Source organism: Perca flavescens, chromosome 8 (genome assembly GCF_004354835.1).
Source record: "Perca flavescens isolate YP-PL-M2 chromosome 8, PFLA_1.0, whole genome shotgun sequence".
Taxonomy (NCBI): domain Eukaryota; kingdom Metazoa; phylum Chordata; class Actinopteri; order Perciformes; family Percidae; genus Perca; species Perca flavescens.
Window position 1 is genome coordinate 1853126 of NC_041338.1, and position 17979 is coordinate 1871104.

The window sequence follows — 17979 nt, forward strand, 5'->3', positions numbered from 1 at the left end:
AAATTACCAGAGAGTAGCCTACTGGGATACAAAATTGTGCGGGAGAACAGTCAGAATTGAAATGCAGGGGAAACTGGAGTTTTGTGCTAGCTAGCTGCCTGCCAACAGCTCATAGCTAGCTTAATAAAATGCGGGGGAAACGGGGGTGTTTGGGCTAGCTAGCTGCCTGCCAACAGCTCATAGCTAGCTTAATAAAATGCGGGGGAAACGGGGGTGTTTGGGCTAGCTAGCTGCCTGCCAACAGCTCATAGCTAGCTTAATGCACACTGCATTGATTTCAAGGCAGACAATTACGAAAACCTGTTCTAAAGCTCTCTCTCTGTATACTGAAGCCCTGATGCTAGGAATTTGCAGTCAGCGCATTTTTAATCCAGATGAGGGAATGATTTCAGACGCAAGTTTAGCTACTCCTGTCATCAAATCATCAGCTACCAAATGTTTGCTAATACAATAGCCAAGCTAACATGTATGTTACTAGTTAGATGGTGGATTGCCCAATACATACACACTCAAATCACTTCTTTATTCTGAAATTATTAGACTAAAACATTACGAAATCAGCCAAATTAAGAGTTACAAGAATTAAAAGTAAGACTTACTCTGCTAGGAGCTCTTTTTCGGTGCATGGAATTTCTGCAAGTGCTAGCACTTGGTCCCCAATCTAGCCCACGCCAGATTCAGGTGAAAGCCTTGATGGTGGTGGACTTAATTCCATCGAGTGCACCGAGGGAACAGCATCGGTAATCAGCCTCGCATGGTCCTTAATCCAAAATCCCATCCGAGACTCCAACAAATCTCCAGGTCTATAACTCTCCGGAGTGAAATGAGCGCCACAAACGACCGAGTGTGTGGTGACAGACGCGGCAGTGAAGTCTGCTCACTTCACCTGCACAAAACGCACCCAAAAACGAAAAACCTTGCTTTTCCTACAAGGAAAATTATGTACACGATTTCCTGACAGGCTGGACTTTGTGCAACCAGCACAAACACAATAATTTACCATTATGACTTACATAAACTTTCTCTATAGCTCTCTCTCTCTCTCACCACTGTAGAGTGAGAAGAAACCTATTGTTTACCTCTCCCTACGTCATATGACGCGTTGCTAGCGGGAAAGGCTATTTCACAGCCTAGCTTAAAAATGGGCACACTTTCATCGAAATTTCTGCTTTAGGGTTTGTGTAACATAGCAATTTCTACTTATGTGTTTTTAAAAGACCTCTTCAGACAACATTAAGTATTAATTCAGATATGAATTCAACCTGCACATTGCTCTTTAAGGGGGTCAGTGTTTTATTTTAATCCAAACCACAAGTTTTATTTCTAATATTAACCGTTTTGGTGTCTCAACTTAAAGGAGAACTATATGAGTTAGGGCTGGGCGATATGGACCAAAAGTCATATCCCGATATATTTTGGCTGAATATCGATATACGATATATATCCCGATATTTTTTTCCGCAAAGTGAGAGCAAATGTTCAGTCAAAGCCAAAATCAAATATGACATGTCACAAGTAGTTTCATAGAAACAGTTGCAAAATCAAATAAATAATAAACCGGTTTCTTCACCTGGTTCATGATTAAATGCTCAGCTGTTCAAATAACAATAAAATGTAAACCTAAATACTGTATAACAGGAGTACCTTTTTTGAAATCAAAGCTCCATATTTGTGATTCGTTCCAAAGGTCAATTAAGCTTTTGATATTAATATAATCTACTTTGTTCAAAATGTAATGCCTCATGCCTGTAAGCCTAGGTTTATAGTCCCATTCTTCCACTTGATACTGCTTCCACTTAAGTAAACTAAAAGATGAACTATCGACTACAAAACAAAGAAACTAATTAATGTGTTAATACAAAGAATATTTATTATGATCGGTTCACAGATCTGAGTCCAAACGGAACTTCACCCTTCTGAACTAAGAGTTTCTGCTTCAAGGTGAAGTTTAAAACAGACTGAAATGTCCAGGCTCATTCCTCCACTATTTATTTCTGTATGTATTTATGCGTTACATGTCATTTTAACGAGCACTGAGCTCCAGATCCTGCAGCCGCAGACGGTCTCTGCTGCCCCGCTGTAGCTTCTCTCCGTCCGCCTGCCGCCCGGCAAACTTAGTGGAACTTTCCGCCGATATCGACATACAGGTCGTCCTGGACTACGTGTAAGATCCTACCGATCACCACTCTGTCTTTGGCTGGTCCGATTTGGATCAGCGGGGACCCCGCGCAGCAGCGAGGCAAAGCTGTGTTTTTACCGGGGGGAAGAGACGCTGCGGCCGCCACGGAGCTCTCCGCCTCCCGCTGCCGCCGGAGCTCAGATTGCTGGTCGAAGGCGGCATACATAATCATAAAACACATTGTCACCTGTTAAATGTTATTCATTGCTGTTTGTTCTTTTCATTTCCTCTATCGAACATAATTAAGCAGTACAAAAGTCCGGCATCTTTAGCGTTGATCTGAATGCTTCGGACCTCTGTTCCAAGATGGCAGCGGTTTTGACGTATGTTTAGAACCTCAAGGCGACATCTGTGTATATATCTATGGGAGCAAGGATCACATTTGAACTATATCGATATATGCGATATGGTCTAATTCCATATCTCATTTAAAAATATATCGATATATTTTTAATATCGATATATCGCCCAGCCCTAATATGAGTACTGTCGATAGCAAAAAAAACGAGCCGAATCGGTGCTAGCAACACGGAGCTGCTGCAGCTAATGCCGAGAGCTCCCACTCAGCTAAAACGGCAGTTATGGGGGCATAAGATAAAGAGTGCCTTTGTGCCTCTTAACAGACACAAAATGCAATTAAAATGTCTGTGCAACATGAACAGGGACCTTACATGACAACAAGATGCATTTAGCAACTTAGCTATTGTTTAAATTCACCTACCCTCTTAGCTGCTAGCTGCCGTCTGGGATGAGTGAGTGTGTTCAGCCAGGCTCCGGTAATAATCATCACGCAGCAGTTCCATGTGTATTTGTAGCATATATCCATTTTGTGTGCTGTCGTTGGTGAATATGAGTCTCTGCAGTGGCGAATTGTGTGGTAGTTTCCTTAGCCAGGCTAGCAGCCCGGACCGGCATCCTTCTACTTTCTAGCCGCCTCTCTCGCCTGCTGAGGCCGATAACAATCCAACAAGCGCCCGCTGGTCTGGTGGAGGTCTTCCAGAAGACCGTTCAAGCCTTCGCTGCGAAAAATTGTATTTTATTTCACCCTCACAAATAGGTAATTGAGCACTGTAGTGGTTATGACCATAAACTAAACTACATACTATTTGTTTATCTATATTTAATATACATATAATATAAAAAGTTTTATTTTTATTTATTTTTATTATAAAAGTTATAAAACGTCTGAAGACTTATGTCAATGGGCTGGCTCAGTTTTTACTCTTTAATCTTTAAAACATGGTTGCATGCACATACTGTACCCATCAACAGAGTTGAGTCAGTATGCATGGTGTTTGAGTTAGTGGGTTTTGAGAAGAGTTTTGTAAAGTAAAAATAACAGCCTGGAACCTCCTTTGTGCTATCGCCCACTACTGTAGAATGTGGGAGCTGAGCAGGAAACGGAAGGTTCTGGTGAAGGAAACTCAGGTTGTGGTCCTGCAGCTTTCAAAGGCAACAGGTAGGTTTCAAATGAAAATGCTAAATCTGCCTCTGTGTGTTGTTGCAGAATGGAAAGCAATGTCATCAGCATACCAGTATGAATGATGACGACATGTCCACAGTCGGCTTCATGTAGGCTGAGAAAGAGGAGAAATCACAAGGAGAAATATAGACAAATAGACAGATTCTATATGATTTCCAATAAAACACCTAACTGCAGATACATGGAAGCCTTGTCTTCATATGCTGTGGGAGTTCTGCTGCTGGGAATGTTTTGGTCAACTTGCTCTGGTTTGCTGTGATGGCTTTAACAGATGTTAATCAAATGTTTGTATTAGTTTGTAGCTGTAATTGGCTGTCCATCGTTATTATTTTTTAATCACAGAAGCAGAGCAGATATATTATTTGAATAAACTGGAACTGAACTGAACTTAAATGTCCAGCAGATGGCGATCTAGTACAACCTGAAGTCTTTTTTTTAACATCTCTGGTATGTGTTCTGTGTTTCTCAACAAGGTCAAGTAAAGAAAACAAAATTCAATTTTACAAAAATAAATACTGGGTTTTAAATCACACAAAATATTTTCAGACAGTAATTGAATGTGGAACATGCTTTGGATGACGTCCTTTTGTTTCTCTCTTAAATTAGACAAACTCCATGGACCACTTTTCAATTTTACTATTTGTTAAGGGGAGCATAAAATGCACCTTCTGTTTAATGGATCCATAGCGAGAGCAACCATAAATACACCAATCTGTTTAATTGCAAGTGTAAAGTCCTGTCTACTCTCATAACAATATTTCTTTTGCAAAACTATGTAGGTGAAAATGTGTAGTTTTTTGTACTGTTTTATAGTTTTAATCTTCCAATTAATTAAGGTAAATGAGTTGCTGGGCCCCTGTTTACCCCAGGTTCCTCCAACATATGAACAAAGACAAATTAACCTCCTATGTTCCTCCCACTCACTTTGCAGTGTGCACGTATCCTGTTGCCTTTGAGTACATATCACATACAGTGTGCACTGTCTGCAGACAGCACATGATAGATTCAGTCCCAGAAACCATTCAGCAGCCTACTTCTATTATGAAATACTCAGTGGTGGTTTTAGACCATTTCAAATGGAGGGGCCAGGCTGGAGCCACATGCAATTTTAGGGTTTACCAAATAGATTAAGCACAAGTGTTACTTACCAACCCCTTACTAACCTTCCATTGGTTCGGTTTTACAAAAGACTAACGATACACATATAACAATAAACACAAGAATACTCATTCAGTGTCAGCCGATTGACTAAGTTATATTTTAGTTTGAAAAGCCGACCGGAAGCCTTGACGTTAACTGCGTTCTACTTGAACGCCGCACTGCCGCCACGGCTGCCTGAAGAAAGCTGTCCGCCGACCGAACCTCTTTTCCACCGGGCGGGCGGTACACTGACTGTGAACACAGATGGACTGAGAGAAGAGCTGTGCTTTACGTGTTTATCCCACTCAGGAGCTTGTGCTCTTCTTACTTGGATAAAGGAAAGACTTGTGTCAGCTGGCTGAGGAGAGGAGCCACAATCACCGCAGCAGACATGTACGTTGGTTAAAATGTTTCTCATTTCAAAAAAGCTAACGTTACTTCTCCTCATATCTAACTAGCCTCATTGTATATCCCGCTATCTTCTCTCGGTGAGTCATACTCAACCTCCTATTCTTGGTTGGGGGCTTAGCTATATCGTTAGCCCAGGATATCTTCTGTGTTCTTGTTTAGTGGCTGTTCTTTACCTGCCTCTCTGCCTGCTGCAGTCCCGTCCCGTTCTCTGCTCTCTGGATAGGAACCAGCGTACCAAACCCTGTTTACCAATCTTTTAATTGTGCAGTACTTTGAGCTTGAGCTGTAGCTCCAGTCTATAGCGGTGTCTATAGCGGTGTCAGTGAAATGTAGTCTACCACTGTCGGATTCCCCAATCTTCTTACAACAAAACATAAAGTAACAATGAGTGGTATACCACTCACTGTTACTTTATGTTACTTATATAAAACATTGCAGAACATCCATAAGTGCTAAGTTCCGATAACATAATATATGCTAAGTGCTGTTTGGCGAATACATAAAAAACCCGTCTCGAAGTCAGCGTTGTTCCAGTCTGTAATTGTCACTCGGTTGGGGTGGATATTTGTCACTGGATTGCAAATGGGGAAAGTGTATGTGATGTTGGCTCACATTTATCTAAAAAGGGCCATAATCTACATAACAACATTTAACATTTGTCCCTGTCTGTAGAAAACAACTGATATTATGCAGACTTTAACAACTACTAAAACCTATTTGTCCTCCATCTTCAAATTCATCGTGTCCAAAATAAGAAATAACACTTTAGTATAATATTAAATTAAAAACAATATTAGGGCTGTCCGTGACCAAAAGAAATTCTGAGTCGACTTACACTCTGTGATTTTGTCGACTAATCGATAAATCGACAGATCTGTGCTCTTTGACTGATAGTTAAGACTAGAAAAGCGCGATATAATTGCAGTCCATTTACCATCTGTAAAACTGAGTTTCTCCACGAAGAATCATGCAAAAGCACCTCTTAAAATCTTGTGTTTACCAGAGGTGTGCTCAGGAGTTTCTTGGAAATAAACCTTTTGAACAACAGCATTGTTTTTCATGTCCTGTGACTTCTGTAAAAATCAGGAATGTGACTTAAAGTCCTTTTTAAGCCTAATTAGGGATAGTTTTTCCTTACAATTTTTATTCACCTTGCAATTTAAGTGTGTTTGGTGTATGTGCAGTTTAGATTCAGGGGGATGATGAAATAGTATCTTCAGAGGGACCAAACACGATCTGTTTCTCAAATATGAGGATTTTCTACATTTTCTGTTTCAAATCATTGTGGATTATTTTGTATTGTTGGTCTGATAAAATAAGCTCTTATCTGTAGGGCTGGGTACCGAATTGGATACTTTTTAGGCACCGACCGAATCGCCTCTAAAGTACCGAGTATCAAAAAGTCCTTGTCATTTAATACCCAATGTCATTACCTAAGGAGAAAATCTTAGCAGAATCAGTGAGCCAATCAGCATGCAGCATTCTTCTACCAAGATCTAATAATGTCTGTGATTGGCTGTCTAATGTTACACGTCGCAGACACACGCAGGAAAAACTCTACGGTACACAGAGACAGGACTCATGTAGTAGGAGCTGGAAAATAAATGAAAAGATTAGTGCCGTAATGTTGTAAGTTCTTTTATTTTATATACAATTGGTATCGAAAAAAAAAAGTATAGTTTAGGAACCAGTGATGAAGTCACGGCATTGGTACCGGTACCGGTATCGAACATTTCTTAACGATACCCAGCCCCACTCAGAATACATTCATCGTGCAGCATGGTGGCCCAGCGGTTAGCACTAGGGCTGTGTATTGGCAAAAATCTGGTGATACGATACGTATCACAATAGATGGGTCACGATTCAATATATTGCAATATATTTCGATACTGTGCGTAAGGCGATATATTGGGATTTTATATTGGGAGAAGTATAATTTTAGAAAAACTAATATTTAAAAAAAGACATGATGTTCATAAAAGTCTAAGAAGTTTACTCTAGGTAAACAATTCAGTACACAGAAAATCAAACTGCCAGTTTGGGATTGTGGTTCACAGGTTCTTAGTGATTTAATTATTATTTAGGCACTGTTCGGCACTCCTAGGCAAGGACACTAGTGGTGTGTCTCAGCGGTAGGGGGTTTAAACACAACATAAACGTGAACCACTGTCTTACATGAATATTTTTTGCCTTTTTGAAAATCGATACAGTATTGCAAAATAAAATATCGTGCTACTCAAGTGTATTTTTTCTTCTTACACCCCTAGTTAGCACTGTGGCCTCACAGCAAGAAGGTTCTGGGTTTGAATCCTGGTCGTTCCGGGCCTTTCTGTGTGGCGTTTGTATGTTCTCCCCATGTTTGTGTGGGTTTCCCCCACCATCAAAAACATGTACTAGGTTCTCCAGTCAGTCTCCTTGATCAAGGCACTGGCTTAGATCTGGAGTTGGTCCCTGGGTGCTGTAAATGGCTGCCCACTACTCCCTTGAGGGATGGGTTAAAATATTAAACAATAAAGTACCTTTACCTTTAAACTCTGACATTGTTTATTGATTAATTGATAATGAAACTGTCAGTTGCAGCCCCTTGGCTTCCCCCCCGCCCCCTGTGTTATGACATCTCCAGATGGAATGACAGCATTCTTGGCATAGCTTTGAAATACAGCGCATACTGTAGTAGCACTCTGCCTGCAGAAGCCAACTCGCAGCCCTGTTTGATTGTGTTCCAAATGTTGCTGTAGTAGGTGACAAAAACAAACTCGTCTGGGCTGACTGTGGGAAAGCTCCGTCCAAACGTCATACACACTGTCTCTGTGTTGCTCTGCCCGGCCCGGGTGAACAGTAAGTCCATTGTGCCTTTGCAGGGCTCTCACTGTTAGAAGACCTAATTCAGCTAATAATCAGGCCTGAGCTAAAAAGCTGCATGAAACTGTAGTCACTCATCTGATTCTCCTTTCATTCAACATGTATTCTATTCATCCATAAAGCAAGATGGACCATAAAGGATTGTGTGTCATTTTCAACTTTACGTGTGTACTTGTAGTTTGACATGCTTATTGAACATTACCACACTCTGGAAATTGTTTGGCAGGATAGACAAGCTGACATATTTGTCATCTTGGTACTCTGCTTAAAGGCACATTGCTTTCATACTGGCTCAACCCTACAGCAAGTGATGCAGTTGTAGGATGAACACATTTCAAACTCTCACAGTTCCATCTGGTAAAGAGAATGATTGAAACAGAAAGTGAGAATGAAAAGTTGGTCTAAGATGACTCATTTACTAAGAACTTCTCAACTTTGGCAGTACTCAATTAGTGTAATAATACAGGCACTTGGATATACAGTATACATGCTGTGGAAATACCAATAACTAACCTAGAAAGAAGCAAACCGTTAGATGCCTAATGAATGTAAATGTGTAGGTTTCTAGAAACCTACTGAATGCAGATGCTTACCCACAGGTCACAGGGCTCACTGAATGGTTTGATGAGGATGATGTGAATCCTGCTCTGGCCTTCTCAGCCACCCCATCTCAACCCAGCTAAACACCTTTTGTTAGATTTGGTAGCAACTTGTTACCGGAGGATTCCACCTGATGTACCGCGTTCCGGCTGCGCTGCGGTTTGGTTCCATACCATACTGGTAGCGTCTCAGAAGCAGAGTGTCTTAAGCTGCTTACACACCAACCAGACGGCGAACCGTCGGCAGAAAAGGCAGTTGGACTGATCAGTCTCCCCGAGTTGGTCAAAAAATGTATCAGAACACACTGAAGAGACGAGACGTAATACGTCTCCATAACAGCAGGCGGTGCTAATCTGTATTGTTGGCCAAAAAATGAAAACCGGCAGCTGATTGGACGAACACGCCACGTGGGTCTGTTTTCTCCGGAATTTCAAAGCCAGACTGTCATGGCGGCTCGTTCAGAATACGATCTCATATTGGACTAAAATAATTCACCGAAATGTGTTTCTGAAACCATTTTAAGCGAGAAATAGGCCGTGCAGTTGCTGAATTGACAAAGGTCAGTTTAAAAGATTTTCGTCAGATTTTGAGAGACTCTAGTCACGCTCATCCCGCTGCCCGTTTCCGGGTTAGCTCTCTACCAATCAGATGGGTCATTTGTGCCCGCCCCGCCTATTATACATGTCAAATCGGCCAAAATGAAGGCCGACGGCACGTGACACACCGAACAGACTCGAGTCACCGACCTCGCCAGACTGTCAGACGCCCGATTATCGGCTCCCTGTGTCCGGGCCTTTACCTGCCCTACTCGCAGATTTTGGTGTTTTGGTCATTTTTCCTAGATATTTTTGCTTCTACCGTAAAAGTAAGTAGTCTACATGGAACATGAACGACATTGAGCAAATATTTGTGGCTGTGTTTTAGTTGTTAAAATAGTGCAGTCATGTGATATACGATCGGGAGTCTTCAGAGGGTGTTTATTTTGATATTGACCGGATGCTGTAGCCCTTCCCCTTCCTGCCCGGCCTGTGGAACAACCCGCAGCTCCTTCAAAAAACAGACTTGGCGCATATTTTTAGTGGAGCAGAGGGGAGAGATGCTTCTGGGATGGGCTGCGTCGTGGCTTGGCGGAATCACAACCATTGTCTTGAGTGGCCATGATTGTTTCGGAGCGCAGCGAGAATTTACCGGTTGACCAGTGCTCTCCACCACCATCAACTAAACCGAATGAGGATATATGTTTTGGAGCAATGCTGTTCCTCTCTCCAGCAGAGTTCCTCACCATTGGAGAATGTCTGACAGGAAGCACTGAAGCTGTTCTGGAGGACCACACCCTTTTTTCTGGCACATTCACACTTCCAGGGTACTGGAATGTGTCTAGTTTGGTAAAGTGGTGAATGTGGTCAATTTGGAAAGTCACAATGCTAAATGTGCTCATAGCATTGCATTATTGCCTCCACAAACCTAGCAGGCTACCAGTAGGTGATCAAGGTTTCTTTCACCCTTAACCTGTTAAAGCTGTCAATCAAACTCAGTCAACAACACTGCTTAAGAAGGTCTAATTCCAACCAAATACTAGTGTGGTTATTTGTGGTCAAAAACAAACTGTTCAATATTGTGTCCCTCATCTTTGAAATGGCCTCTGACTACATGTTAAAGAAGCTCACTCAGCTGGCATTTTTAAATGTCGATTTGAAAACCCACCTCTACTCCTTTTATACTACAGCCAACCATAACACACCATCATTTCGGAGTCCTTGACAGACAAACCTTTTCACTTATTGTCTTATGTTGGTGGTTTTGTATTTGTCACCATTACTGCTTTAACCCTTGTGTTGCCCTCGGGTCAAATTTGACCCGTTTCTAAAGTTTTTTTTGTATCAGAAATATGGGTTTCTTACAACCAAATTACCCAAAATAACATGGATGCATTGTATGAAACCCATACAACATTCTTCGCAGGTAAAATTGATGATTACTTTCATTGAATTTTGGGTGTTTTATTCAATTTTATAGCATTTGAAAACATTTTTGAAATGGTTAATAAAATTGGAAATGGCATATCCTGACTAAACATCCTCTGATCTCAACTGTTGGTCAAAACAATTCATAATTTCTGCTTTTTTTTAATTTAAAAATTAGGTATAATGTCATAGAAATTAAGTTTATTGACCATGAATTTAAAAAAGCGTTGAGAAAAGTGACAAACTTTTTTTTAGTGTCAAATGCATTGAAAAAGTGCCAAAATAAAATTAGGTTAATGCTGTTCCATTGTTTTGTTGCTGTCTGTTATTTCTGTGTTCCTTTTAATTGTAAAGTGAACTGAGACCGTGTCTGATGGTGATTTTACACTTGATTTTTGCATGAATCAAAAGATGATCTACTTCTAAATTTGTGTAATTTCTGGCTGTTGGACAAAGCTGTCACGGAAGCTTTTTCCTATGCAATAGTATTTAGTTATGCATCAATCAGAAAGCGGGCGCAAATTCAAACTCCTCAAGCTCTCTTTTTACATTCTTTAATCAACTACTTCTGTCACGTTGTGTGTGCCACACTAAGAATACCTTCGAGAAGAGACTGCGCTTCAGTGTGTTCATTTCACTTCTTATGATGATTCTTATGTCTCGCTCGTCTATGATGCAAACGTGTCCCCTTGCCTTTTGAATGTGGCTTTTCTTTTTTTAAGTATGTTTGTGTCGTTCCAGCTGATAGTAAAGAGGAAGAGTTAAGTGAAAACGAAGCACCACAGAGAGATCGGCAGTTTGAACATGTGTTGGCAGACAATAAACCAGCTCTGAGCTCCAAAAAGCGACCTGACGTGGTCTACCCAGCGGGCATTCTGTTTTTTGGAAAGCCTTAGACCTCTGCCACAACCACACACACACACACACACACACACACACACACACACACACACACACACACACACACACACACACACACACACACACACACACACACACACACACACACACACAGTCCTTTTGAAGTTAATGACTTCCTCTGGCAGGGTACATTTCCTTGAAGAACTGGACAAACAGCCAATTAACACACGCAAACTCTCAAACATGGACATACATAGAAACACACACACACACACACACACACACACACGTCTGGTCTACTTAAGATAAAATGAGCGTAAATGACTTTGACTCTTCAGATAGACAGTGTTGTGAAGCCTGGAACATTTGTAGGCATACTGCGTACTGGCAGCCTAACGTTTGAGGTATAATAATGGAGGAACCTTTAGACTTATGTTGGATTGTAGGTGAAACCTAACCAAGCAGCCGTTACTTTTAAACCTGAGAGATGATACTGTGAAGTATGTAAAGAATGTCACTTTTGTGCAGCTTTTGCCCAAAGATATGTCCAAGGAGATCTTGTATCCTGCTACATGTTGAAATGTACACTGAGTTGTCAGTGTATTAGAGGTGATTCAAATATTTAGCATACCCTATTTATTAGGGGTGGGAATCTTTTACCATCTCACGATTCAATTCGATTCCGATTCTTGAGGCCACGATTAGATTCAAAATCGATTTTTGATTAAAAAAGATTTTCGATTCAAAACGATTCGATTTTATCCATAATGATTTCTAATCGGGTTTCTGATCATGATCTACTCTCATCTGCTTTGCTATACAGAATGACAAACTGAGACATTAAAGTCTTTTATCAAAAACATTGTCTGGTTCTCAATTGCTACCCATTAGTAGCTAGCTATAAAATAAGTTGGAACAAAAATAAAGTGCTTCTTCATAATACAAAATGGATGAAAATAGATTCATTTACCAGGAAAGTTGAAGTTTACCACAAATATGTAACACAACCGGTGAAGACAAAAAAAATCTATATTTCTCAGTCAGACTCAGTAACTTAAAGAATAACAAGTTATGAAAATAAAGTGCTTCTTTCAAAATGAAAAATAGTACCCCTACTGTCTCTGAAATGTTCATGACAGTGTCTCTTGCAACAATAAAACTGTAAACTGTGCAACTGATTATATGATTTTCAACAAATCATGAAAAAAACTGTACATGAACTGTGTCCAAGGTTACTGTCCATTTGCAGATGCAACATTCAGGTTCTTTTGCAGGAAAAGAAGCTGATCAACATGTGCAGGAGTGAGACTGCTTCGCTGTGCTGTCACTATATCTTAGAGTTTTGATTCTCTGCCCGAGCCGGGCCGGGCCGTTATTTTCCGCCACTATCCTCGGGCCGGGCCGGACCCTTGATCAAGCATTTGTGTTTTTTTTAATCATTACTTTAGCCTAATTGGGTGGGGAGAAAGCTATGCCATAATCAGAACTAGTAGGATATCTATATAGGCTATATTTAGGCCAAAGTAACAAATGTGTCCAAAAAGTTACACAATTTGGACTACAGTTACAAAATGTAACCTGTGTCTTGTGCGGAGTCTCTTCCTCTTGCACGCATCACACCGGGGCTGCGGGCTGTATTGTGGAGCTTAAGTGCAACATGAAGCTTGAGGATGTAAAGAAAACCAGGAGAATTACCTTTTAAGCAAGTTTGGAGGAAAGTCAGAGGTATGGAGCCATTTTAAACAAGTCATGGGGCAGTGACAACACATGTGTCGGCTTTGTTGAGTGCATTAAGTGCGGCCGCTGTTCGCCTATGACAGCTGATAAAACGGAGACGTGGATGATGAAGAGACACATGAAGCAGGCTCGCCGTGGCAGAAAAGATGATAGTCAGCCTTCAACCTCCTCTTCTGTTAGTTCTCCGAGCATAGGCTCCCCCTGAGGGCGAGGCAAGCGGGCAAGCCCTCCCAGAGAAATACGTTGAGTTTTTTACTTTCTTCATTCAGGTCCATTTGCGATCCGTTCCATCCTGAATAAACAAACAGCGCAGTTTACATGCTTCGCTCCTGTTGCATTATTCATTAAGATCATTTTAAACAGATTTCTGCAGTTAAAACAACTCTGAATTGTAGTTGAGAACGTCATTTATGACGGCCCAGGGATTAAAAAAGTGTCGGGTTGAAATCGGGCTCGGGCTCATAATTCCAGTTAATGTGTCGGGCCGGGCCGCGCTCGGACACAACGTGCACGGGGTCGGGCTGGGTCGGGCTTGATTTTTTGGGCCCGATCTAAGCTCTACTATATCTCCAGCGGTGGAGAAAACTCTCTCAGCTGCAACGCTAGTGCGTACCTCGGCTCCGCTGTCTGCAACATGCAGACGAACCCCTCGTTCTCCACCACACTAAGGCCTTAGGTCTTTGGCCATGAAGCAGGCGATAGACCGAGTTTTTTTTTTTGCCCTCTCGGAGTTGGCAGGAAGTTTCGTGAAGCACTGCAGTGTGCGTTGGTCTGCAGCTGGCGGCTGACTCTGCTCCGTGTCGCTGCCTGGTAATATGAGCCCGCGCATTTGTTGTGCTGCCGAAGTACTGGGTCTTCGTTTTGCAAAGCTTGCACACTGTGTGTGTCATGTCCAGCGCAGTGCTTCCAGGCATTCGGTAAAAACCGAAATGACGCCAAACTTTAGCTTTAAGTGAAGACGGGGCTGGTTGGATCTCCCTCTCATCCATATTTGCTTCCTCTTTGTTTTAGTGATTTGCCGTTCACGTTCAAAAACCGGCTGCGTGGTGACGTCCGGACGTCCCGTATAGGCTAGTTACAAAAATGGAGGGAACAGCCAGCTGATTTTATTTATTAATTAAATCGATTCTTGGACATTTCAGATCGATTCTGAATCGTTGCAAATGAGAATCTAGATTCTTCTGTGAATCGATTTTTTGGCACACCCCTACTATTTATATCCGTTATTAAAAACCATATTCATTATAATGCAATACAATTCAACAGCATCGCAAAATGCAGCCTCCAAAATGAGCATACAGTGAAATCGACCCCTTTAAACCTTTTTGACACAAACGTGTATGAAGGGAGGATATATTGTTTTAACTGGGTGGACCTAATTAAGTGGTTGCTGAGTGTACCCATGAAACAAGCACTACGTTATATATAATCTACAAGTTAAAAAAAACTACAACCTCTCAGTAACATTTAGACATCTCATCAGCTGTAAATCAGCCAAACTATGCTGCTCCATAAGCCTCTGCTTCACATAACTCATAACTGTGGATTTAGTGAGGCAGAGCAGCTTTTCTCGTAAAATCCTGACCTTCGGTTTTCAAAATGAGGTATTTTATGCAGATTTTCTTAACGTAAGCGCTCATGCTTTGGATTTTTCAGGTAGTTTTGGAAGTTGTTGTTGTTGAACTAAGCATCTAGGCAGCTAAGTCTACAACACAAAGAGAGAATATTAAGAGATGAAGTTTAAGGACTTCAGAAGACTGACCACTAATTTATTTACAAATGGTCCGCTCTTAAGATATTCTCTTTGGAAAGACCTTAAAACTAAACTGATTGGGAGAAGCGTTTTTATATAATTGATAAAATGTTATATATTAGTACTGTAGTATATTTTCACCATTGGGGTGAAACATGAATTATTGTTGTCTTTGGTCAAAAGCATTGGAATAGTCATCAGCCGTACAGTAGGTACACATGGGTGGAACCTTGAGAAAACAGACTGAAGTTGGATCACTGTCATTATCAAACCTTAGAGTTCTACCTGACCTGACCTCTGACTCAGTCTCAGCCGAACACACTTGTGTGTATCCGTGCACTGGCGTACTGTACAGAGTGACTCATGCAGGGTTGCCTTTTTTTTTTATAATAACAGAGCCGTTGCAGTAATAATATATTGCACTGACTGAAAGAGCTATTTAGCCCTTTGCTGACCTCTTGTCTTTCTGTTCTTCCAAAAGTAAGTTCCTATGGGATTGAGGGAAGTTTGGATATTGCTGGGTTGGTTGCTGTTATTTTCAGCACTGGTCCTGGGCTAGCCTGGATGCCAGCTGAACTTAGCCCCGCCCACAACATTTGAGGTTGGGAAGTTCGGTCTGGACTTGCTCCCTTCTGGAGCAACGATGCTCCAACCAGAGCTGTTTGGACCAATCAAATTGTCAGGGCGGGCTTTATACGATGATGGACAGATGATTAACAGTAACGTAATCAACCACGTCACCAAAGAGCGCTTGGGTTGAATTTGTTTACAACAAAGATGGCTGCCGCTGGAGAATTGAGATGTATAGATTCTGCCATTGCGTCTGTTCTAGAAGATATCGACAGCGCATTAATTTTAAAAGAGGAACAGAGAACAGCAATCAAGGCATTTGTCGATCGGAAAGATGTTTTTGCCGTCCTTCCTACGGGATTCGGCAAAAGTTAAATTTATCAGCTGGCCCCAATGGTCGTTAAGAAGATGGGGCGCAATGAAAACCCTGTGGTCACATACTCCGTTGCTCTGATTGGTTGTAGGTCTATCCAATTGAGTGCAGAGGCATTTTCTTTCCTGGTTCGGTTGAAACACGCCCCATAATCACAGCCCAGTGGAGCAGCATCAGACTCCTATTCTGACTAGAATCGGAGTATGACCACGTCAGGCTAGTCCTGGGCAGCTGTTACTGTTGAAACAACCTTAGTCTCTTTCCTGGAAGGCTTTTGCTTTGAAAATCAGTTACAGGAAGTGTTGAGTTTGCTTTAACTAGGACATTTATTATCACACAAGCTTTGCTCATTCTCTCTTATTAGGGCCCGAGCGCCGACAGCGGCGAAGGCCCTATTGAAATTGAAGGAAATATTGTTTCTTTCTTTCTTTTTCTTTTTCCCGTCAAATGAATAGGCTTTTTGAGGGGCTTAACATATTCAAAAACTCACCAAATTTGGCGGTCGCATCAAGTCTGGTGAAAATTTACGTATTTTAAGGGTTTCGGGAATAGGCGCACAAAAATGGCTCTCTAGCGTCCCATAGAAAGTTAAAACAATTGAGCCCTTGCAGTGCGTTTAACGTAGACTCACGAAACTTGGTACACATATGAAGCATGTCAAGATGTACAAAAACCTTCATTAGAGCCATACCCTAAACCCAACGGGAAGTCCGACATTTTTATTTCAAAGTTCGAAATTAGTGCGATTTTGGCCATTTCCACGTTGTACTTTAACGAACTCCTCCTAGAGATTTCATTCGATCAACTTCAAACTCGGTCTGTGCCATCTTAAGAAGTTAAAGATGAAAAGTTGTTAAAAGAAAAACTTTTTGTCATAGGGCATGGCCGTGGCAGGGCGGCCATTTTGTGCGTTTCGCCGCCAAAACAGGAAGTGGGTGTAACTCGATTGTACATTGTGCGATTACCTCGAAACTTTTCAGGTTTCATAATAGTCCAACCCTGAGGACAAATAAAGGCCAATATTTACTTAAAGTCATAGCGCCTTCTAGTGGCAACAGGAAGTAGGCCTAAAAGTCAAGGTGCTATACTTTAACGAACTCCTCCTAGAGATTTCATCCGATGGACTTCAAACTTGGTCTGTATCATCCCAACACCTTAACGATGAAAAGTTATTAAAAGAAAAACTTTTCTTCAGACGGTGTGGGCGTGGTGTGGCGGCCATTTTGAGTGTTTAGCGATGAACAAAGAAGTTGTTGTAACTTGAGTGTACGTTGTCGTATCTGCCCGAAATTTCTTACGACTGACAAGGGTCCAGGCCTGAGGACACCTACAGGCCAAAATTGACTTTTGGTCATAACCCCCCCGATGGCACCAGGAAATCTGCCTTATATGACAAACATTATCCGATTTACATGAAACTTACAATGTGTGGTCTACATGTGATACTGAGCCACCCCCTATACTTTAACCACGCCCACTTACTCAGGCCATGCCCCCTTTCATAACATTTGAACCGTTTAAGGTAGAGTCTTGTGTGAGGTGTCATTGAACTCAGCAGAGTTCATTCTTCATTGGTGATGGTTTGGCCTGCCCTCTATGCTTAAGCCTAGCCCACTTTCATAACATTTCAACCGTTTAAGGTATACCCTTGTGTGAGGTATCATTGAACTCAGCAGAGACTTCATTGGTGATGGTTTGACTCGCCCCCTAAGCTTTAGCCACGCCCCCTTTTATAACTAATGACCCATTTGATGTAGACCCTTGTGTGAGGTATCGTTGAACTCAGTGGGGAGTTCCCTTTTCATTGTTGATGATTTGTGGTGTCTGAGTGCCACACCAATGCACGGTCGCAAGGAGCGGCATCCACCGGTAACTAGGGCTGAAACGATTCCTCGAATAACTCGAATAATTCGATTACAAAAAATCCTTGATGCAAAATGATTTGCCTCGAAGCTTTGTAAAATCAATGTTACCAACGTTGTATCACTGACGCACGGTGTTTCCGCACGGAGCATTATTACTGTCGCACAGACGCGGCTCAGTCTG

The 17979-nt window shown here is 41.6% G+C and overlaps 1 protein-coding gene across 2 annotated transcripts in view; it reads left to right on the plus strand.

Moving 5' to 3' along the window:
• The first annotated feature begins 4974 nt into the window (after positions 1-4974).
• ripor1 (RHO family interacting cell polarization regulator 1) overlaps positions 4975-17979 on the plus strand; it is an 84854-nt gene continuing 71849 nt past the window's right edge. For both annotated transcript variants that reach the window (XM_028586242.1, XM_028586241.1), the window contains exon 1: positions 4975-5195. The gene's annotated coding sequence lies outside the window, so the exon portion shown is untranslated. The remainder of the gene's footprint in view (positions 5196-17979) is intronic.